This window comes from Malus domestica, chromosome 01 (assembly GCF_042453785.1).
Source record: "Malus domestica chromosome 01, GDT2T_hap1".
Classification (NCBI taxonomy): domain Eukaryota; kingdom Viridiplantae; phylum Streptophyta; class Magnoliopsida; order Rosales; family Rosaceae; genus Malus; species Malus domestica.
In genome coordinates, this window is record NC_091661.1 from 22,565,997 (window position 1) to 22,590,458 (window position 24,462).

The 24,462-nt window shown below is 41.6% G+C and overlaps 1 protein-coding gene and 1 long non-coding RNA gene across 2 annotated transcripts in view; one reads left to right on the top strand and one right to left on the bottom strand.

Moving 5' to 3' along the window:
• Positions 1-7,021: 7,021 nt before the first annotated feature.
• Positions 7,022-7,928, bottom strand: LOC139195993 (uncharacterized). The gene is made up of 3 exons (XR_011581087.1): positions 7,642-7,928; positions 7,460-7,556; positions 7,022-7,363 (listed from the first exon to the last, which is right to left on the bottom strand). It is a non-coding gene; the product is annotated as an uncharacterized lncRNA (long non-coding RNA).
• Positions 7,929-9,365: 1,437 nt separating this feature from the next.
• Positions 9,366-24,462, top strand: part of LOC108174601 (probable LRR receptor-like serine/threonine-protein kinase At3g47570) — a 55,808-nt gene continuing 40,711 nt past the window's right edge. Inside the window, exon 1 of the mRNA XM_070824988.1 lies at positions 9,366-9,477. The gene's annotated coding sequence lies outside the window, so the exon portion shown is untranslated. The remainder of the gene's footprint in view (positions 9,478-24,462) is intronic.

The following is a 24,462-nucleotide window of genomic DNA, read 5'->3' on the forward strand; positions in this document are numbered from 1 at the left end:
AACTCAGACAAAGAGCGAGCCGAGAGTTCTTTAACCACAGTGATCAAGTGCATGATGCAGAAGGCTTACTTTATGCAATATTCTGCCGTCAGAAAGTGGGCGAAGAAAAATGTTATGGATGTGAGATCCATCTTAGCTCTACGCTAGTCAACTCTTTTAGTCTAGGAATTCGATTAATGCTTTCTTAGCCAGTAGTCTATATATATTTAGGCACTCTTTTTAGCCTCACACACATCCTGTTTAATCATGTATAGTGTTTTCATTTGATTTATTCAATCTAATGGCTATAAATAAAGGGTGAATTCCCGCTAATTTTTCAGGTTGCTCTAAACTCAACACCATATATATTGGCGGCAATTTGTTAGAAGGTAGTATCCCTATTGGCGGCAATTTGTTAGAAGGTAGTATCCCTAAGGAGCTTGGCACCTTGTCAAAGCTAATAGAATTCAATATTGAATACAACCACCGTACAAGAAGTATCCCTTACTCTTTTAGCAACATATCATCTCTTGAAGAGTTTAGTGCATATCTTAATAGTTTAAGTGGCATAATTCCAGATATCTTTGGTCGACTGACCAATTTTTATTTTCTTGGATTGGGTGGAAATGACTAGTCAACCTCATCAAGAATTTTCCTTTTTCACAGCTTCACTACCCTTAGGAAAAAAGAATTTGTTTCTTATTCAACAGAGTTCCAACTCCTCGGACTTTCAAATCCCGTCTCATGTCATCTGACACTTTGTAACGATCCGTCCCTAATTTTTTTTACGAAACGTCGAGGGTAATTTTGTAATTTCACTTTGGTTGGGAGATATTTTGTCATGGTTGCTGTAGACATGTAAATTTTGTTGCATACAAATGATGCATCACAAAGCTCTACATGACATATGACTCATCACAAATGGACAAGTCATCAATGACATGTGGCACAAATCAAGCAAAGGAAGTACACAACCTTCCCAAAATTCGGCACAAGGGAGAAAGTATCCCTTAAAATCGGCAAGGGGCCCAAATTGCTCCCAAAATTGGAAAGAAAGCTAAAACATCTTTATAAAACAAGCAAGAATTGAAGATTGCTCACAAACTAGGCAACAAGCCCTATAAGTCGGCCAAACAAGGGAAAGTGGCTGAAAACAAGACACTAAATATGCCTAAATTCTCCCATGAATGAATCAGAACACAAATCAAAGTCAAATCCACCCAAAGGTGTAGCTTTGGAAGTCTATAAATACAAGGTCCCAAGACAAGCATAAAGTCGACAATTTCCACATTGAAGGGCCGAAATTCTCACAAAAGGATAACCTTTGCCAAATCTTTGAAGACTAATACATTGCCAAAGCTCTCTTCGAAGAACGTACAACCAAAGCCAAAGCTTTTTTTTGACCAAAACCAAAGCATTCCCTTGAAGAATCAACAAGCACTTGTGTCGATTCCTTCAAGACTTTGTTGCAAGCTTAAAACTTGTAACGACATTCGATTCAAGATCAAGTCGCCAAGACCCTTGAATCAACAAAATCCTATATCAACATCACCTTTGCCACAGGTCATTCACAAACCTAGTGTGAAATCCCGTTCCCGGATTTCACTGTTATAATTTACGTATTTGTACTATTGAGATTTTATATTATTTCTCGAGAATTTATTTTAAATTGTATGGATTTAGATTTTAATTAAACTAGTTACAAAGAGTGAAGTTTGGAAAATAATTATTTAAAATTCGTTGACCTTTTGAGGTCACAAGTAGCGTTTTCGAATAGGTCTCGAAGCCACGAGCACATAGGTGAAAGCCGTTTGCGAGTCCGAGTTATAACGGTATAGTTACGGACGTTTGAATTTGTGAACTATAGATTGTGGGAATTATTTAATTCCCACATGTGGGTTAAAGAGGAAGTGAGTTAAAAAAAGGGGGGTTTCTGAAAAAAAAAAAAGAAGGAGAAGGGGAGAGGGGTATGATTTTTGACCCGTTTTGGGGCGTTTTCGACCCATGAACCCATAAACTTGACCCGCTTGTATCTCCTTCATCCGATCTCCGTTTTGGGTGATCTTGGTGTCCATGGAAAGCTCTTGATGAGCCCTACAACTCTGTAGTGTTAGATTTTCCATTTTCCATTTTCTTATCCATTTTTCCAGTCCGAGGCAGCAAAGTCCCGTGGGTTTTCCGGCGGTTTTGTCATTTTTCCGGCAATTCCGGCAACCATTTCCTTCAAGTGAGGTATGAAACTTCATCTACTCTTCATAATCTTCAAGTTGGTATGCTTGGTTCATGCTTTTGTATTCGTTTTAGAGTTGGGTGTTTAGAACCCTAGAAACCCGGTTTCCTCGAAGAATTTGGATGGTTTCCGGTTAGAATTTGTCATTGGTCTACTTGTGAATAATGTTTCCCTTGTTGAGCTTTAGTTACCACGTGAATTTGAGCCTCTTGGGTTAAGGTTGAAAGTTTGAGTTTTCAAACCCTTTACCATGGCTACCATTGCGTGTAGCGGTGCGTGGGACCGTCCACGAGTGTTGTTTAAGTACCAAATACCTTCTCGGGACCCTGTAAATCTATGTCTAGCTTGATTTCCCGAAATTCAATTGTTTGGTGTGGTAATCAAATTGGACCGTCACTTGTTTGTGTGATTGATGACAATCAGATCGTTGGTTCTTCGTACAATTTTGTGAACACCCTAGTTATCAGTTGTTGGACCTTTGAGAACTTACAGATCGAAAATCCGATGTGCGGATCTTCCAGATTGAATAACCTTAGGTTGTTGACCTTAATGGACCTACCTTATCGACGATTGATGTTCTAGTCAACGTGCTCTACTTTAGAGTGTCGCTTATCTCTAGAGTTGTTGAGGATTGATGGAGCTTAGTTGGCTCATTTCAATGTTGTGTCGTTCCTAGTAGAAGTGTGCCTCGATATATGTATTAGTGGCACCATATTGAGTTATACTTGTTTATTAAATGTGCTTTCTATTGAATGGTTATTTTTATTTTAAGCATCGATCTATGTTTATAAATTGTGAATCAACTGTAGCTTCAAAATGTTTATGAAATGTGGTTAGATATGTATGGTTAGTATGATGTGTATGATTGTTTTTATGACGATGTGAACCCAGAATCTTATAAGAAGTATTATGTAGAACTTTTATGCTTGTATGATAAGATAGTGGTCATGAGAAGTTGATAGTACAAGTGATTTCGATGTAAATCATAGCGGATGAGATAAGGGTAAGTGGTATGTGTGTTGATCTAACTGCCCCATGTAGCAAATGTACATATATGATCCTGCTTGGTATATCCACGATGGGGGATCATATGTATTCAGGGGTGATCATGTTTGGTATATCCGCGATGGATGATCATTGCTTGCACGAAGATATTATGCATATGGTTCTGCTTGGTATATCCGCGATGGGGGACCATACGCATTTTAGAGGGGATGATGATTAGTTGTGCTTGGTACATTTTGATAGGCGATCATAATTTAATGTGGATTCCGTTGAGTGATGGTTCGGAATCCCTTCTACTTCGCGATTCTGTTGAGTGATGATCCGGAATCGTATCCTGGTTTGGATTTCGTTGAGTGATGGTCTGAAATCCCTTTGGTGTCTTGGTTCCTTGGATTTGTTTTCAGCTTTAGAGGTGTAGGCTTCGGCCGAACTGCGTCCCTCTAACCTAGTTTTTAAAGTACATATGAACAATGATTTTTGAGAATCTTGTGGTTTGAATTAGAAAAGCCGTTGGATGTCTAGGTCACTCCTTCACAGTTTTGAGTGACTTGATTATGATTTCATAAAGCATGATTCTATACTTGATATTTTGTTTCCGTTGAGGGGTCCGGAACCCGATGTTGGATTTCATTGAGTGGTCCGGAATCCTTGATTTCGCTCATTCCCATAAGATTAGTCTAGAACCCTAGATTCGAGTGAATGGGAATTATCCACAATAGACCTTGTGAATTTATACACCATGTTATTACTCATAACCTAAGTAGAGAATTATACAAAGTTCTCTAATTGAATTGGTGAAATGGTGTGCTATCTCATTGGTTGATTAATATAGTTAAAAGTTAAAATTGTGCATCTTTGATTCATGAATTGATTAATTGACGGGGTTGTGGAATGACGTTGGATATAGTTGTTATTAATATGATTAGATTAGTTAATGAATGTAACTAGAGAAAAATATTGTGCTTGGTTGATCCTTGATATGTTACATGCCTAGATTGCGATATTATGTTGAAAACATAATGGTTTATATGATGGATGAAATAGAAACCTTGATTGTCATGCAGGTTGTTATGTAGTTTGAATCGAATAATTCATGCTCGTCAAGTCCAAATGTTTGATTGAGGAATGTTATGAATCGAATAATTCATGCAGCCATAAAGTATACAAAAATTACTAAGCAATTTGGACCTTGAGTGGTGCTTCATTCATATCTCAAAGTTGGGTATGTTAAATATACGAGTATTTGGTGACGTCGCGTGTCAATCCAGGACGTATGTCGGGGTTGGGGCGTGACACCTAGAGGTGAAGACCATTCACGCATTGTTTCAAGCTCAAAACTTGAAGTAATAATCGTTCGTCCGAGATCAAGTCATCGTGACCCTTGGATCAACAACCTACGCATCTACATCAAATTTGAAGACTGAATTAGAGGAAAATTGTAAACAGAGATTGTAACCCTACAAATTCATCAATACAAATCTACTTTGTACACTTGTTCTCGTTTCATTCGATACAGAATTTTCAATTGTTTACAGTTGCTTTTTGGTCTTATTTGGTGTGCCAATAGGGCCCACCCTTTTGGTTTTTTCCCTCGGCCCACTCCCTCTTCCCCTCTCCCTCTCCCTGTGACTTCCCTCATCTATCTCTCTCTTCTTTTTCCTCAGCCCTCTCTTTGCACCATTTCCTCCCCCGAGCACCACACACACATGCATACACACATACAATAACAACGACCACCATCTTATGACCTTCCAAGACGTGACCTTGAGCCTAGGCCATGATCGTGGAGTCCCGATGCCCCGACAGTGGCTATGCCATTGTTCATTATCATCTCCAATGAGTTTTTCGACTTCCCAACACGAGGGTAAGGTTCTAAACCCTTTGAATCATCTTTCCCTTGTCTCTTATTGAAGACTAACTCTTTCGTGCGTGTTTTGGACGTCGAAACAATGAAAACCAGTTTGGGGATACTTCCCCAGATTCCGACGAGAACCCGAAACTTGCAAGCCATTTTTTAGCCAACTTCGGCCACAGCTGGCCACGAGATAGGTAGAATATTCTTCCTTGTTCCTTGGGCTTCAATTTGGTATATTGTATGACTAGTTTTAGTTAAGATTTTGGGTTGAATGGAGCTTGGAAAGCTTCAACTTTCTTCTTCATGGAAACCAGCCAACCCGACCTAAAACCGGGTCGACCTTACTCGCAAACCCAAAACCCGATCCGTACCCAGCCCAACCTAACTACCCGGCCCAAACCCAGTTTTGACCCGACCCAGATTCGAATTGGATTCTTCCCTCAATTTTCAATGTCTCTGTTGAACAATAAAAATACATGACATATAAAAAATAGAGTCCATGTAAATTGGGCCAAACTACAAGGCCGAAAAAAAAACAAAATGCAATCCAGCCCAAAAGATGAGGATGAGCATTACATACAAAACAACATCCAGAAATAAACAAATAAAAAAAATAAAATATGAATTTCTTCCTACAAAAGGGGGAAGAAAAACGTGCAACACAGAAACCTCCTTCTCTGCAGGGTGTGAAAAAAACTGCACAAGTTAGTGGGAGAGGTTAAGTAAAAGTGGCAGGAGATCATGGCCTCCAACTTCCCCCACGTAGCAAATTCCAGAGCTTTCCTAGGATGCCTATAAATAAGCATCACCTGCAGCAAGTAAAAGGGGGAAAAGACAGAAAAAAAGAGGGGAAACTCTGCAGAAAATAAGAGCAACTTTTAGAGAAAATACCGAAAGCAACAAGGTGCTGCCAGGAAAGAGAGCAAGCTATTCAACCATTTTGTGCTTTTGAATCAGGATCCAAAAGAAGAACATTCATCACCAGGTATGAAGCAAGTTCTGTTAAAATTATTCTTTTCTTCTCGTTTGATGTTATGTTGCAGGAAGAACAAAAAAAAGCATTGCAGCAGCAAACACAAATAAAAAGTTGCAGACAAACAAAAAATGAATGAAAAAAGGGAAATAAGCAAAGGCATATAAGACCTTTGCCTCTTTGTTTGGCGTTCTTCACCAATTAAATGGAGTTGGAGACTCTGAATATCCACTGACTCCCCCAGCTGCAGCAAAGATAATCTCCAAGAATCCCATGAAATTTTAACCAAGTTTAAATGGTCTACCCCTTCGCCAAATTGTCAAGTGCAGTTTCAAAGTTCTAAGCTTAAGTTCCCGAGAAATAAGACAGCAAGGAGGCAACATATACAAAGATGCAACACAAGAAAGAGAGAAGAAATTATTCTGTTTGGTGTTTTTGCTACCCACGGGTACAAAACATGGAAGATGTTTTTGGCTAAAATGATACGAAAAACTATTTGGGATAGAGTCAAAGAAAAAAAGAGAAAATGGAAAAGATGGTTTGCAAAGAAAAAGAAAGCCAAAACTTCCCTTGACCGACTCCTGCTTGGTCCAATTCCACAAGAAGAAAAGTTTTCAAACACAACTCTTGACCAAAGACTGCTACAAGACAAAAAGGAAAGAAAGGAAATTTCCCAATCTTTGAATAAACAGCTAAAAGAAGGTTCAAAACCTTCTTTGTCACATGAAGAAAGAACAGAGTGTTTTCATCAGGTCAAAATTTCTCACCTGCTTCTCTGCCACAAACATTTAAAAGAAGGTTCAAAGCCTTCTTTGCCACGAGAAGATGGGATAAAAAAAAGAAGGTTCAAATCCTTTATATTAAACACTTGTTGTCCCAAGTCTACAAAGAAGGAGAAGCTTGCTGCCAAATTATTTAGAAAACTCATTCACATGGCAAACACCCAATGGACTAGAAGACAAGTCAAAACTACAAAAGATTTTGGGAAAAGCATTCCTTTGTACAAGTGTTAATTAGAAAATATGGCAAGTATTCAAGACGAAATACGAATGGGAACACAAAAAGTGTGTCCAAATCCCCATTGTCAAGACCAGTCAAATAATTTCCCCTGTGGAAACAGAAATGCCAACGAATACTTACACTCTAAATACATCAAAACTCATTCAAAATACAGCATCTACGAGGAATGCATTACTACGAATTTAAGGATGCAAACTCTCACCTTTGGAGCCATAAATCAACAGTTCTCTTCAACTAACTCGGGGGTGCAAAATGGTTTTGTCCAACAACCAATCGAAGAGATGCCGCTATACCGGGATGCCTGCACGAAAGAATTGATAAAGTTCATTACATTTAGAGTTTCATTCCACTTCAAATACATAAAACAAACTCAGAACATAAAACGAAAATGGGTAACCTGCTTGATTTCTCCCCCTTTTTGTTTTCAAGTCTCTGATCCACAAAGGAAGTACACAAGCAAAGTAGTACAGCAGAAAGAAAAGAGTGCCCGTGGCCTGCATAAAAAGGTCTCTACGGTTTAAGGGGAAAAGAAGATAAATTAGAACAATTCAAAAGAGTTTGAGTTCCACTAAATCTTACCCATCTTCGTTTGAAAATCAACGGTTGACAAACCCAAAAGGAATTTCAAAAACGAACTTCACGGGAGCCCAAATATTGAGGAACTACCTTTGGTTTCTGATGGAAGAGCACCGTGTGTTAGAATTGAAAAAAAAGAGATTTGAAAAACCATCTCGCAAGGTGAAGGAAAAGGGTGAACAAAATCTGCACCTCACGTGAAGTTTTGCTCACATGGAAGAGGAGTGTTTGAACTTTAAAGCTTTAAAGTTACATAGAAAAAAGGGAGGAGTAAAAGCTTGTTGTCAGAATGTTTGAAAATTCAAAGTGGGTTCAAAGTCCCATTCTTTTTTTTATGGTGTTGAAAATAAAAAGAAAGGTTCTCTAAATAAGTTTTGACCTATACACCTCATGTGGGATAGACTTTGAGTCCCATTTTCTAATGAAAGGAAAAGCAAACCTCATCCCACTTTGAACTAAGTACTTCACGTGAAGTTCGCTTGTGGAGAAGAAAAAGTGGATGTGACGTGCTCCTAAAAACCCTCCCAGTTTGTCATACTCAAATTAATGGGTCATTTACATTATCTATTAATTATTCAAATCCAATCCAAATGGCTCCTCATTTTCCTAAAAAGTCTGAACACAAAAATCAATCAAGCTAATGAACTACGCCGGTTTGATTCCGTTAAGGATACGTAGGCAGTCTAAATCAAGTTTTAGACACAACCGAGAAACCGAAACCAATCCCTGGTTTATATAAACTAAATTCACTCCTGTTATCAAATACCAAAATGGTACGAAGCCGAAGAAAAGTTTTCAAAGGGCACGAAGCCGTATCAAAGTCTCAAATGGCACAAAGCCGAAGAAAAGTCTCAAATGGCATGAAGCCATATCAAATTTTCAAATGCTTCTCGCCCGCATGAGCTGAAACTGCATAAGGCACTATGCTCCTCGCCCGCATGAGCTAAAACTGCATAAGGCAATATGCTCCTTGCCTGCACGAGTTGAAACTGCACAAGGCATCAAATCTCAACAAATACTTGAACTACGAGTGACTTGATCCCTCAAGAGGGTACGTAGGCAATCTAGGATTCGACCTAGGTGCAGTCACAAAATCAAACAAACACCAAAATCCTCAAGTTACATTTTATTCGAATTAGAATCAAAGGGTATTCCTTTCCTAAAAGAATGGTTGTAATTAATAGGCGCATAGCCTAGAATGGGTCGAACTCGAATTAATAAAACCCTCTTCGAAAAATGAACAAGGGTGAAATTGTGTCGAGTGAATTATTTGTTTACATATTATGTACAATTTTTGCTCAACAGTCTCTTCTCTTAAAACCTTTGCTGTGGGAGGTAATTACAACCTCCTGTTTCAATATCTAATGTCTCTTCTCTTGAAACCTTTGAAACCCAGTTTGCCTTCAAACTTGGCAATTCCTGTCCAAGACTCCAAAATTTTGCCATCGATGATAACCAATTTAGTGGAACTATACCTGTTTCAATATCTAACGCCTCAAATCTGTTTTCTCTAGGAATAGGCGAAAACCAACTGCAAGAAGAAGTCCTCTTTTTGAAAAATTTACACAAGCTTGGGCGGTTTGTTATTAATTCAAACCATCTTGGAAGTGTGGGAATTGGTGATGATTTGAGCTTTCTTAGCGATTTGACTAATACCACAATACTTGACAATTGGTGCAAACAACTTTGGGGGTATGCTGCCTCAATGCTTAGTCAACCTGTCTTCTTCACTTGTATATTTCTACGCAGACTATAATAGTATATTTGGCAGTATCCCAAATGTGATGGAAAATCTGCATAACCTGGAAGCCATTTCGCTGTTTGGCAACCATTTTTCAGGTCTCATCCCCCCTGAAATAGGAAAGCTTACCAAATTATATGAAGTATACATGGGAAACAACTCACTCTCTGGGAATGTTCCATCATCTTTTGGAAATTTGAGTCGATTAACTGATCTGCATCTCAAGGATAACAACCATCAGGGCACCATCCCTTCAACATTATCTCAATGTCCCAATTTTGTGAACTTAACTCTTGGTGGTAACAATTTCACTGGTATCATATCCCCAGAATTAATTCATCTGTCTTCTTCATATGTTCATTTGGATTTATCTCGTAACCATTTGACTAGTTGTCTTCCTATTGAAGTCGGACAACTGATAAATCTAGAGCATTTTGATGTTTCTGGAAACCTGTTGTCTGGTGAAATTCCTCCAAGTCTTGGAAGTTGTAAAACCACACGGTATCTTTACTTGCAAGAAAACTTCTTCCAAGGGACAATTCCATCAAATTTGAGATCACTAAGAGGTATTGAAACCTTATCTCTCGCTTGCAACAACTTGTTAGGGACAATTCCGAAATTCTTAGAGAATTTTACATTTCTGCAATCCTTGAATCTGTATTATAACAATTTAGAGGAAGCGGTACCTATCGAAGGAGTTTTTTCGGAATGCAACTGGCACATCAGTACAAGGGAATGCAAAGCTCTGTGGGGGCATACGAAAATACTGTAACCTCCATCTCCCTCCCTGCAATGCCTTGGATGAAATCTCCTCTTTCATTTTATAAAAAATGAACCCTAATAAATAACAAAAAAAGAATGATTTAAAAAAAAAAAAAAGTGATACTAGGGATAAGATTAATACTCAGCGGAAACGAAACTGCTATAATAAAAAAAAATGAAAGCGCAGACAAATGAAATCAAGTTGTTTGTTTGATTTGAAAAGCTAAAAAAAGCAGAAAAGTCATCAATGACCTAAATCGACAAAACTAAAAGGATTTTGCAAAACGTAATTTAACCACCCTACATATATGAACAATATATACGGTTTAGGGTTTTGTACGTTTTGCTTACGTAATGAAGATTCAAGAGATTAATAGCTTGATTCATTATAGAAGGCATCAAAATTTCATATCAATCCTATGAAAGTTGCAAACCTCATCGGCAAAGAGGGAGATGGAGGTTACAAGACTTCAAATCAATAAAACTAGGGTTTCTTCCTTTTGAATTTTAATTTTAATTACCTTCCATAGTTTATGCTTTTTGAATTTTATTTTTATGTTTAATATTAGTTAAAATCCACTTAAGCATCCATGTCATTTAATGAATGAATATGAACCTTTGGATGTTTTGTAATCTAAAGGTTTAAAAACAGTGTACAAATATTTGTCAAAATGTTTGTCCCTTGATCCTATCCCATATATATATATATATATATATATATATGGCTTTTATTATTGTGGAAACTTAATATTAATTGTCAAATAATATTTTTATTGTTTATGAGGATCAATATTGTGGAGCAAAAAATATTCAATAGGCGACACGTGGACTTTTGAACGAAAGAGGACAAAAATACCCTTGAGGCATACCGGGATTCCTACGCGCAAGCAGCAGGAAATTATCTTTCAACCAAATCAAAAGTGCTCAAAATAGGTAACGATTTAAAGCCTATTTCATCAAATCCTTTCTATAAGGTAATTCCCAAAACCTAATTCATTTTATATGTTTTATATTCCATTATTTAGCTAATCAATTAGCTAAATAATATTTTCCTTTCATGTTTCCTAAAAATTGACTAATTAAGGGATTAATCACCTAATCAATCCCTTAATTATCAATTTGAAACATCCACTCAAACCTAAAAAATACTATAGGGCCGGCTATCCCATTCAAAACCTAAACCATTACCTTTTTGTTACTTTTTCCCACCATTTCTTCCCTTTTATTAGCCAATCAATAACATAATTACTATAACATTTCCTTTCATATTTAATTAGCCAATTAATTGGCTAATTAAACCAAAAATAAAACCTAAAATTCCCACCTAGTAGCCGGCCACATTTCCTCCCTTTATTCTTTACCTTTTTGATTTTCTCCATCTTATTACCCAAATAAAGCTAATCATTCAATTTGATAACACCCCATTTATTTCTATATTCAATTTGATAACACCCCATTTATTTCTATCATATTTTATTAGCCAATAAAGTGGCTAATTAAACCACAAATTCACCAAAAAATGGAGAGAGTGGCCGGCCATTCCTTGAAGAAAATGGAGAAGCCTAATCCTATAAATAGGCTCCTATTTTCACCAAAAACTCATTCCAATCCTCTTGCAAAAATTCCAAAACACTTTAAACACTATTTCTTTCTAAAATTCTAACTTTGGCATCGGAGGTTCTTCGGCCAAAGCCCCCCCATTCATCGAGGGCGCGTGAGGCTTTTGGCCTTAACCTAAGGTGCTAGTTGTTTTGTAGGTGCAAAATCGTCCAAGATCGAAGGGGAGAAAATTTGCATCCACAAATTGGTGCTTTTATTGAGAGTTGAAATCCATCATCGTAGAAGACTCTCGCACAAAAAGGTTTTTTCTCTATTTTTTAGTCCATTTGAATATTTTTCATATGTTCTTATTATTAGAATTTTTTACTTGCAAAGGTTCTTTGATAAAACGTATAAGAAAAATATAATGGCTAGAAATTTAGAAAATACCATAAGTGAGAATTCAAATACTCAAGAAATGGGATTACGGAGATCCACGAGGCAAAATACGGTCGTAAGCAGAGTGGCACCACCACCACGAAGTTCCACCATGGCCCAAGCCGTGCCATCCAAGTTTGCACGGGCCCAAACCCAAGCTTCGCATTCGCATGCACCACGCACTGTGCAGCCCGCTCCCGTGATCCAGCCTGCTCATGTAGCCCAGCCTGCTCCACTGATCCAGCCTGCTCCCGTGATCCAGCCTGCTCCCGTGATCCAGCCTGCTCCCGTGATCCAGCCTGCTCCTGCGGCCCAGCCTGCTCTCAAGGTTTCTCAAGCTGCTCAAGTCGGCCAGAGACAATCTCAACCATCCGGACCAATCATCGAGGCTGGGGTATTTTCACCACTTTTCTCCGCAGATTTGACATTCCCCAACTCAAATCTCGCACTTGGAGCCAATCACCCTTCTATTGTTCAAGGAGGTGCATTCCACCCAAGTTCTTCTAATCCGAATGGCGAACAAAACTTGTCCCGACAAGTCATAGAGTTGACGAGTGCCCTTGCACAACAAACAACCTTGGTGAATCAACTTTTGCAACGCACTGAGATCCAACGTGCCCCAGATGAAGTATCCCGAAGTAGGACAAGGGCAGGCGAGGAACCTCTCAAGCAGCGTCCTGGAAAGCAGCCACTCAACCAACCACAAACGGAGCATTCAGGTAGTGCACACTCTCGATTGGGCCCCCGAGATAGCGTATACTCCCGTCTTAGCGCACGAAGGAGCGTGCACTTTCGACTAGGCCCGAGGGCAAGTATACATTCACGGTTGGGGCCACGCTTTGATAATCAACATGGGCAGCCTTCCAGACAAAGTATTCATTCGCGGTTAAGCCCGCAATGAGTATCTTCCACATCACATCGGAGCAGTCAGCCTGGCAAACGGAAGGAAACAATCGTTCAGTCCGATTCTAGTTCAACCGGCAGCCCGCAAAAAAATCCTTCGCCTGCTAGGAATCCATCTCATACACCGCAGCCACGACATAGACGAGCCGAGCGCGTAGAAGAGCAGCCTAGGCCGGCAGGTCGAGACCAGGCGCAGCCGAAGACTCCGCTACCCCAACAAAGACAAATCCAAGAAGAGGTAGAAAGGCTTTTCAATGAACGGATGCGTGATTTCCGACGCAACGAAATGGTTGACGAAACACTAAGGCGAGATATGTCCAACATAAGTAGGTCACCTTTCACGGACGAAATCGAGCAGGCAGAGCCTTCGCGCAAGTTCAACATGCCACACTTCACATCTTTCAAAAGAGACGAGGGTCCCGAAAGACACTTGAAACATTACCGAAGTGCGATGGTCCTCTATCGGAATAATGATGCCCTTATGTGCAAAATATTCGCCACTACTTTACAAGGCGAGGCACAAGATTGGTTTCATACCTTGCCGGCACGATCCATCCAGAATTTTGATGATCTTTCCTTGGTTTTCACCAAAGAATATTCATCTTATCGTTCGATCAAGAAAAAGTCCGATCACTTGTTCAACGTAAAGAAAAACCCAAAAGAGTCACTTCGCGATTACGTGAAGAGATTCAAAGCAGAGAAGGCGAAGAACGTCGGATGCGATAACTCGATTGCAAGTGCAGCTTTCCAAAAAGGACTACCAGCAGATCACCCACTGTTTGGAGAAATGATCATGAAAGAAGACCTAACTCTGGCAGATTCCTTTGCTCTAGCAGAGAAGCATGCACTTTGGGACGAAGCTCGACAAGCAGAAAAGGTTCCCAAACAGCCTAGAAAAGAGTTGGCATCTACTCAAAAGAAGGAGGATGGAAAGCAACCCAGCAAGGGCAGGCAGGAGGTCAAGCGCAAGGACCGACCCACGACCAAAGAAGGCCTGATAACCAATAACTATTCAAAATTCTCAATTCCGATTCATCAAATCCTTCGTGACATCAAGAATGAGCCATGGTTCAAGTTGCCGAAACAGTCAAAAGGAGATACTTCTAAGTTGGACCACACCAAATATTGCGCATTCCACCGAGGTCCTAGGCACACAACCAACGACTGCTATACTTGGAAGAACTACCTAGAGAAACTCGTGAAAGAAGGGAAAGTCAATAGATATTTGGACAAGCCAGCTGAGCAGCCAAAAAAGGAATGCAGACGGAGATGATGAGCCACCAACTAAGATGATTCGAATCAATGGCATTTTCGCTGAATCCGAGCACTTGGAGGCCACTAATAACTCCAAAAAGAGGAAGATCCAGCAGGCTTTACTAATTTCACAAGTTCAAGCAGTTGATACCCAACATGGACCTATCATTGGCTTCACAGAGCAGGATGCGGAAGGAGTCGACTTCCCACACGATGATGCATTAGTAGTATCTGTCCAACTAGCCCATGCTATAGTCGACAGGATGATGGTTGACAATGGAAGTGCAGTCAACCTACTTCAACTTTCGGTCATTCAAAAGATGGGCCTATAAAGTACAATCATACGCCGGGCAGAGGTACTTACTGGATTCAACGGACACACCTCAACTGCCATCGGTCATATCACACTTGATGTAAAAACACCGCCAGTCGTCTCAAAGCAAACATTTACGATCGTAAGCGACCGGTCTCCCTACAATGGGATTCTTGGGAGACTTTGGTTGATCAAGCTGGATGCCGTCACTTCCGTCAAGTATAAAAAAATCTGATTTCGCATCCCGGGAGGAGGAGTCAAAGAGATCAAGTCTGACCAGGTTTCATCCCGACGATGCACTGTGCAAATGTTGAAAGAATCAAAGAAGAAGACCTTTACCCCCGTAGAGGTTACCGAAGTCCATAAGGACAAAGAAGTTACCAAATAGCAATTACAGCAGGAGGACCGAGAAGATGGCACCCAACAACAACAACAACAACAACAAAGCCTTTTCCCACTAAGTGGGGTCGGCTATATGAATCCTAGAACGCCATTGCGCTCGGTTTTGTGTCATGTCCTCCGTTAGATCCAAGTACTCTAAGCCTTTTCTTAGAGTCTCTTCCAAAGTTTTCCTAGGTCTTCCTCTACCCATTCGGCCCTGAACCTCTGTCCCGTAGTCACATCTTCGAACCGGAGCGTCAGTCGGCCTTCTTTGCACATGTCCAAATCACCGGAACCGATTTTCTCTCATCTTTCCTTCAATTTCGGCTACTCCTACTTTACCTCGGATATCCTCATTCTCAATCTTATCCTTTCTCGTGTGCCCACACATCCCACGAAGCATCCTCATCTCTGCTACACCCATTTTGTGTACGTGTTGATGTTTCACCGCCCAACATTCTGTGCCATACAACATCGCTGGCCTTATTGCCGTCTTATAAAATTTTCCCTTGAGCTTCAGTGGCCTACGACGGTCACACAACATGCTGGATGCACTCTTACACTTCATCCATCCAGCTCGTATTCTATGGTTGAGATCTCCATCTAATTCTCCGTTCTCTTGTAAGATAGATCCTAGGTAGCGAAAACGGTCGCTTTTTGTGATCTTCGCTAAATTGCTCCGGTCATTAGTGTGGATAAGTATATAAATGGATAGAGATAGGAAAGCAAACACAAGATGTACGTGGTTCACCCAGATTGGCTATGTCCACGGAGTAGAAGAGTTCTCATTAATTGTGAAGGGTTTACACAAGTACATAGGTTTAAGCTCTCCTTTAGTGAGTACAAGTGAATGATTTAGTACAAATGACATTAGAGTACAAATGACATTAGGAAATATTATGGGAGAATGATCTCGTAATCACGAAACTTCTAAGTATCGGAGTGTGGTATCATCTTGACTTGCTTTATCTGTCTCATAGGTAGATGTGGCAGCTTCTCTGGAAGTACTCTTCCTCCATCCAGGGGTGGTATCTTTAACTGGTGGAGATGCACAAGGTAATGTATCAATTTCACTTGAAGCTTACTTGTAGTTTCAGGCTTGGTCAAGCGCGATACAAACCATGTAGTAGGAGTCCCCCAAGTCGCCGAGCTAGGGGATTTGCTGAAAGAGGTGACAGACAAGGTAAGCAATCAGAGCTCCGGCTGATTGTTCACCTTCTCCCCATCTTGCAGCAGCATGAAGGATAAAGAGAAGAAAAATGAGAAGAGATGATATGGGATACTTTTGCTTTTGAAGAAGTAACTTTCCACAGGCTTATTCTTGAACTGAGCTGGAGGGTTTTCTGGTTTCCTCCAGAGTATAAGGCCGACTGAAGAATTTGAGGGTCAAAACAAGTCCATCAAATCTAGAGTACGTTCGACCCTGCTGATATGGGATACTTTTGCTTTTGACAAAGTAATGGATGGATCGGCACGTGTGCTGTTACGCTTGTCTCCACATGCTTCCTTGTATCATTCGCACTTGCCCTATCTGTTCCTCAAGCAGATGCGGTATCTTCCCTGGCAACATAAGATGTTGAAGATGAGTACTCGAGAGCAATGCCAGGTAAGTAATCAGGTAAGGGGTTCCAGGCTGTCAGTTCCTGGCTGGGAGCTTGATTTCAAGTGCTGACTGATTGCTCTCTTTCTCCTTGTCTTGCAGGTAAAAACAAGGCCAAAGGAAAAGACAGGGAAAAAGCATGATATGGGATACTCTTGCTTTTAACCCTGATGATATGAGATATTCTTGCTCTAGTATAGCTTGTTTGCAGAGGTATTATCGGGGGGAAAGAAAGCTGAATATTTCGAAAGGCTTCGTTGGGAGTGCCCTCTCAGATATGAGGAAGGGTTGAGCATTTTTGCAGGTCTGCCTGTCCGTTGGGGATGGAGGTCGACATATATAGGAGTCTCCCTAACAACAAGTAGTAATGCTATTCCTTTACCCTGCTTGGTCATAGCACGGTAGTGGGAGCTGCCAGCTTCACATGTTTTAACTCTGTCAGAGCACTTTGAAAAAGTGGTATGTGGTATCTGGCTCTCGAGATTCGGAGAACGATGCTTCTTCGATTTTTGAGAAAGCAATCATGGTGGGGGTCTGGCTCTCGAGATTCGGGGAGCAGTGTCTCTTCGATTTTTGAGAAAGTAATCATGTTGGGAGTCTGGCTCTCGAGATTCGGAAGGCGGTGCCTCTTCGATTTTGGAGTAAGCAATCTTGTTGGGAGTGTTTTCTCGGATGTGAGTAAAGGTTGGGCATGTTTACTAGTCTACCTTGCCACGAAGCACGGAGGTTGACACACAGGAACTTTCCAATTATCCAGCAGTGGTACTGTTCCTTTACCCTTGTGGGTAATAATATGGTAGCTAGACCTTCAAAATTTATGTGTCTAAACTTTGTTAGTGCTGTTTCTTTGCTATTCTTTTACCTTTCTTGGTCAGAGCGATGTAGTGGGAGCTGCAAGCTTCACGTGCTCAACTTTGGCAGAGACTTTGACAAAGTTATCTGTGGTACCCATGAGCTATTGTTGCGTGTGGGAAGTGGGTGATTGAACAGTAAGATTCATGTGCTTTCTACTTCACCAGAAGTCTTCGACAGAATGCCCATAATTTCCGCAAAGCTGAGTGTGCATGTGACAGGTGCTGACAAGGCTAGAAAAGAAGGTGCCTCTTCGATTTCTGAGATCGGCCCTCGTGGTCTCTGAGCAGCCCAGCTTTTGAGAAAGCGAGCGCCTCTTCGATTGATTCGGAGAACGATGCCTCTTCGATTTTTGAGAAAGCAATCATGCTGGGGGTCTGGCTCTCAAGATTCGGGGAGCAGTGTCTCTTCGATTTTTGAGAAAGTAATCATGTTGGGAGTCTGGCTCTCGAGATTCGGAGGGCGGTGCCTCTTCGATTTTGGAGCAAGCAATCTTGTTGGGAGTGTTTTCTCGAATGTGAGTAAAGGTTGGGCATGTTTGCTAGTCTACCTTGCCACGAAGCACAGAGGTTGACACACAGGGACTTTCCAATTATCCAGCAATGGTACTGTTCCTTTACCCTCTCTTCGATTTTTGAGAAAGTAGTCATGTTGGGAGTCTGGCTCTCGAGATTCGGAGGACGGTGCCTCTTCGATTTTGGAGCAAGCAATCTTATTGGGAGTGTTTTCTCGAATGTGAGTAAAGGTTGGGCATGTTTGCTAGTCTACCTTGCCACGAGGCACAGAGGTTGACACACAGGGACTTTCCAATTATCCAACAGTGGTACTGTTCCTTTACCCTTGTGGGTAATAATATGGTAGCTAGACCTTCAAAATTTATGGGTCTAAACTTTGTTAGTGCTGTTTCTTTGCTATTCTTTTACCCTTCTTGGTCAGAGCGATGTAGTGGGAGCTGCAAACTTCACGTGCTCAACTTTGGCAGAGAACTTTGGCAAAGTTATCTGTGGTACCCATGAGCTATTGCTGCGTGTGGGAAGTGGGTGATTGGACAGTAAGATTCATGTGTTTTCTACTTCCCCAGAAGTCTTCGACAGAATACCCATAATTTCCGCAAAGTTGAGTGTGCGTGTGACAGGTGCTGACAAGGCTGGAAAAGTAGGTGCCTCTTTGATTTCTGAGATCGGCCCTCGTGGTCTCTGAGGAGCCCAGCTTTTGAGGAAGCGAGCGCCTCTTCGATTTCTGAGATCGGCTTTCGTGGTCTTTGAGCAGCCCAACTTTTGAGAAAGCAAACACCTCTTCGATTTATGAGATCAACCCTCGTGGTCTCTAAGCAGCCCAGCTTTTGAGAAAGCAAACGCCTCTTCGATTTCTGAGCAGGCGCCTCTTCGATGTCTGAAGCTCCGTCGAGTGCAGCTTTTTATAGGGGCTGGCATTAAGTTCCAAAGCACACTTGAATCTCCACCAGTAGAAGCTCCATTCTTGCACTTCTAAGATCTTGATTTGTCCGACCTCTTCTCTCTTCAATACCTTTGAAAATGTCTGGCCCCTCCGACCGTCGTTTTGACTTGAACCTTGTTGAAGAGGCAGCCCCGCCTTCTCCAGACAACATATGGCGCCCATCCTTCGTCTCCCCTACTGGTCCTCTTACCGTTGGGGATTCCGTGATGAAGAATGATATGACCGCTGCGGTGGTGGCCAGGAACCTTCTCACTCCCAAAGATAACAGACTACTTTCCAAACGGTCTGATGAGTTAGCTATTAAGGATTCACTGGCTCTCAGTGTTCAGTGTGCAGGTTCTGTGTCTAATATGGCCCAACGCCTATTTGCTCGAACCCGCCAAGTTGAATCATTGGCGGCCGAAGTGATGAGTCTCAAACAGGAGATTAGAGGGCTCAAGCATGAGAATAAACAGTTGCACCGGCTCGCACATGACTATGCTACAAACATGAAGAGGAAGCTTGACCAGATGAAGGAAACTGATGGTCAGGTTTTACTTGATCATCAGAGATTTGTGGGTTTGTTCCAAAGGCATTTATTGCCTTCGTCTTCTGGGGCTGTACCGCGTAATGAAGCTCCAAATGATCAACCTCTGATGCCTCCTCCTTCTAGGGTTCTGTCCAGTACTGAGGCTCCGAATGATCCCCCTCCGATGCCTTCTCTTTCTGGGGCTCTACCGACTGCTGAGACTTCTCCTAAGCAACCTTTGTGAAGGCTCCATCTTGTTTGTTTATTTTGACTCATGTATATGTACATATTTGTAGCTTATCGGGGATATCAATAAATAAGTTTTCCTTCATTTCAACGTATTGTGTTAAATACACCAAAGCCTTCTTCGCTAAGTTCTTTGAATTTTCTTTTGTTGAAGCTTGTATGTTGAAGCTTTCTGAGTGGAGCATGTAGGTTGGGGTAGTGTTCCCTTAATTTTTCGAGTGAGGAAAACTTCTCGGTTGGAGACTTGGATCGGCTATATGAATCTTAGAACGCCATTGTGCTCGGTCCTGTGTCATGTCCTTCGTTAGATCCAAGTACTCTAAGTCTTTTCTTAGAGTCTCTTCCAAAGTTTTCCTAGGTCTTCCTCTACCCCTTCGGCCCTGAACCTCTGTCCCATAGTCGCATCTTCTAATCGGAGCGTCAGTAGGCCTTCTTTGCACATGTCCAAACCACCGTAACCGATTTTCTCTCATCTTTCCTTCAATTTCGGCTACTCCTACTTTACCCCGGATATCCTCATTCCTAATCTTATCCTTTCTCGTGTGCCCACACATCCAACGAAGCATCCTCATCTCCGCTACACCCATTTTGTGTACGTGTTGATGCTTCACCGCCCAACATTCTGTGCCATACAGCATCGCCGGCCTTATTGCCGTCCTATAAAATTTTCCCTTGAGCTTCAGTGGCATACGGCGGTCACACAACACGCCAGATGCACTCTTCCACTTCATCCATCCAGCTTGTATTCTATGGTTGAGATCTCCATCTAATTCTCCGTTCTTTTGCAAGATAGATCCTAGGTAACGAAAACGGTCGCTCTTTGGTATTTCTTGATCTCCGATCCTCACCCCTAACTCGTTTTGGCCTCCATCTGCACTGAACTTGCACTCCATATATTCTGTCTTTGATCGGCTTAGGCGAAGACCTTTAGATTCCAACACTTCTCTCCAAAGGTTAAGCTTTGCATTTACCCCTTCCTGAGTTTCATCTATCAACATTATATCGTCTGCGAAGAGCATACACCAAGGAATATCATCTTGAATATGTCCTGTTAACTCATCCATTACCATCGCAAAAAGGTAAGGACTTAAGGATGAGCCTTGATGTAATCCTACAGTTATGGGAAAGCTTTCGGTTTGTCCTTCATGAGTTCTTATGGCAGTCTTTGCTCCTTCATACATATCCTTTATAGCTTGGATATATGCTACTCGTACTCCTTTCTTCTCTAAGATCCTCCAAAGAATGTCTCTTGGGACCCTATCATACGCTTTTTCCAAATCTATAAAGACCATGTGTAAATCCTTTTTCCCATCTCTATATCTTTCCATCAATCTTCGTAAAAGATAGATTGCCTCCATGGTTGAGCGCCCTGGCATGAACCCGAATTGGTTGTCCGAAACCCGTGTCTCTTGCCTCAATCTATGCTCAATGACTCTCTCCCAAAGCTTCATTGTATGACTCATTAACTTAATACCCCTATAGTTCATGCAATTTTGTACGTCGCCCTTATTCTTGTAGATAGGCACCAAAGTGCTCGTTCGCCACTCATTTGGCATCTTCTTCGTTTTCAAAATCCTATTGAAAAGGTCAGTGAGCCATGTTATACCTGTCTCTCCCAAAACTTTCCACACTTCGATTGGTATATCGTCTGGGCCTATTGCTTTTCTATGCTTCATCTTCTTCAAAGCTACAACCACTTCTTCCTTCCGGATTCGACGATAAAAAGAGTAGTTTCTACACTCTTCTGAGTTACTCAACTCCCCTAAAGAAGCACTCCTTTCATGTCCTTCATTGAAAAGATTATGAAAATAACCTCTCCATCTGTCTTTAACCGCGTTCTCTGTAGCAAGAACCTTTCCATCCTCATCCTTGGTGCACCTCACTTGGTTTAGGTCCCTTGTCTTCTTTTCCCTTGCTCTAGCTAGTTTATAGATATCCAACTCTCCTTCTTTGGTATCTAGTGGTTTATACATATCGTCGTAAGCCGCTAACTTAGCTTCTCTGACCGCTTTCTTCGCCTCTTGCTTCGCTTTTCTATACCTTTCACCATTTTCATCGGTCCTCTCCTTGTATAAGGCTTTACAACATTCCTTCTTAGCCTTCACCTTTGTTTGTACCTCCTCATTCCACCACCAAGATTCCTTTTGGTGTGGGGCAAAGCCCTTGGACTCTCCTAATACCTCTTTTGCTACTTTTCGGATACAACTAGCCATAGAATCCCACATTTGGCTAGCTTCCCCCTCTCTATCCCACACACATTGGGTGATTACCTTCTCTTTGAAAATGGCTTGTTTTTCTTCTTTTAGATTCCACCATCTAGTCCTTGGGCACTTCCAAGTCTTGTTCTTTTGTCTCCCTCTTTTGATATGTACATCCATCACCAACAAGCGATGTTGATTAGCCACGCTCTCTCCTGGTATAACTTTGCAATCCTTACAAGTTATACGATCCCCTTTCCTCATTAGAAGAAAATCTATTTGTGTTTTTGACGACCCACTCTTGTAGGTGATCACATGTTCTTCTCTCTTCTTAAAGAAGGTGTTGGCTAAGAAGAGATCATATGCCATTGCAAAATCCAAGATAGCTTCCCCATCCTCATTTCTCTCCCCAAAACCATGGCCACCATGAAAACCTCCATAGTTGCCTGTCTCCCTGCCCACGTGTCCATTTAGATCTCCTCCTATAAATAACTTCTCCGTCTGAGCAATTCCTTGCACCAAGTCTCCAAGGTCTTCCCAAAATTTCTCCTTCGAACTCGTATCCAACCCTACTTGAGGTGCGTACGCACTAATCACATTGATAAGTTCTTGTCCTATTACAATCTTGATTGCCATGATTCTATCTCCTACCCTCTTGACATCTACAACATCTTGTGTCAAGGTCTTGTCCACGATGATGCCAACACCGTTTCTCGTTCTATTTGTGCCCGAATACCAAAGTTTAAACCCTGAGTTTTCTAGATCCTTTGCCTTACTACCAACCCACTTAGTTTCTTGTAGGCACATAATATTTATCCTTCTCCTCACCATAACTTCCACTACTTCCATAGATTTTCCCGTTAAGGTTCCTATATTCCACGTTCCTAAACGCATTTTGCTCTCTTGAACTCTACCCTTCTGTCCTAGCTTCTTCACCCTCCCCCGTCTAATAGGATCAAAGTACTTCTTTTGTGTGTCCCGTGTAAAGTTGATAGGAGCATATGCTCCCAAACAACTTTGAGTGGAGTCGTTCGAAAAGAAGTTTCTACGGCCCCCTTGCTCATTTAACACTGCATCCGGGTGCCGATGGAGATACAGCGACCCTTGCTCACTTATCACTGTGCTTGGGCCACACAGCGCGCCACTTACGGGTGACGCCCTAGCTTTAGCGCGATTTTGTTCTGGATTCATTTTCATAAGGATTCGACGTGATCATGGAGTGCCGGCTGTCGACTACCTGACGCCCTCCCCCTCCTCCTTTATCCGGGCTTGGGACCGGCAATGTAAAATTACATAGGCGGAAAAGACGAAGAGGATGCTGAAGACATCATTCTTGATCCCCAGCAGCCGGAAAAGACGGCTAAAATTGGCTCACGACTAAGCCCAAGTGAGAAGGAAGAACTCACAATTTTCCTGAGGGAAAACCGAGATGTCTTCGCATGGTCACCATCTGACATGCCCGGAATTGACCCCAAGGTGGCCTGCCACAAGCTGCACGTCGACCCTACTGCCAAACTGGTAATCCAAAAAAGAAGACATTTTGCACCCGAACGAGTAGCGATCATTGATGCAGAAATCGACAAACTATTGGAAGCCGGGTTCATAAAAGAGGTAGCACACTCAGCATGGCTTGCTAATGTTGTACTAGTCATGAAGAAAGAGAAGGGCAAATGGAGGGTTTGCGTAGATTACACTGACCTCAACAAAGCATGCCCAAAAGACCATTATCCTGTCCCCCGGATTGATCTATTAGTAGATTCAACTTCTGGAAACCAGTTGCTTAGCTTTTTAGATGCATACTCCGGTTACAATCAAATAGCCATGTATGAGCTTGACAAGGAGAAAAGCGCATTCGTGATAGAGTGAGGCACCTACTGCTACAAGGTCATGCCATTTGGCCTAAAAAACGCGGGAGCCACTTACCAAAGGTTAGTAAATATGATGTTCAAAAAGCAAATTGGGGTAACCATGGAGGTCTATGTCGACGATATCATGGTAAAGGGCAAGCAGCGATCAGATCATATTCGCAATCTGGCAGAAACTTTCAATATCCTTAGAAAGTACGAGATGAAGCTCAACCCAACCAAATGCACATTTGGAGTATCTTCAGGCCGATTCTTAGGGTACTTAGTAACCCAACGAGGAATTGAAGCACATCCCAAGCAAATCCGAGCAATCCTAGATATGAAGTCTCCAACTACTTTGAAGGAGATCCAAAGCTTGACCGGACGAGCAGCTGCCCTCAACCGTTTCCTCTCACGATCCACCGATCGATGCAAGCCTTTTTTCAAAGCTATCAAGAGGGCACAAAGAGACAAATGGGATGAAGAGTGCGAAAAAAGCTTTCCAAGACTTGAAGAAGTATCTCACATCACCTCCCTTACTATCCAAGCCGGAAGCAGCGGAGGATTTATACATTTATTTGGCAATCTCCGAAGTAGCGGTGAGCTCTGCCCTCATACGAAAAGAGCTGGGGGCCCAACTGCCGGTATTCTACACTTCTAAAGCTCTTCTCGATGCGGAAACAAGATATCCGAAGATCGAAAAATTAATTTTGGCATTAGTTGTTGCGGCTCGGAAGCTTAGACCATACTTTCAAGCTCATACAGTCATTGTCATGACTCAGTATCC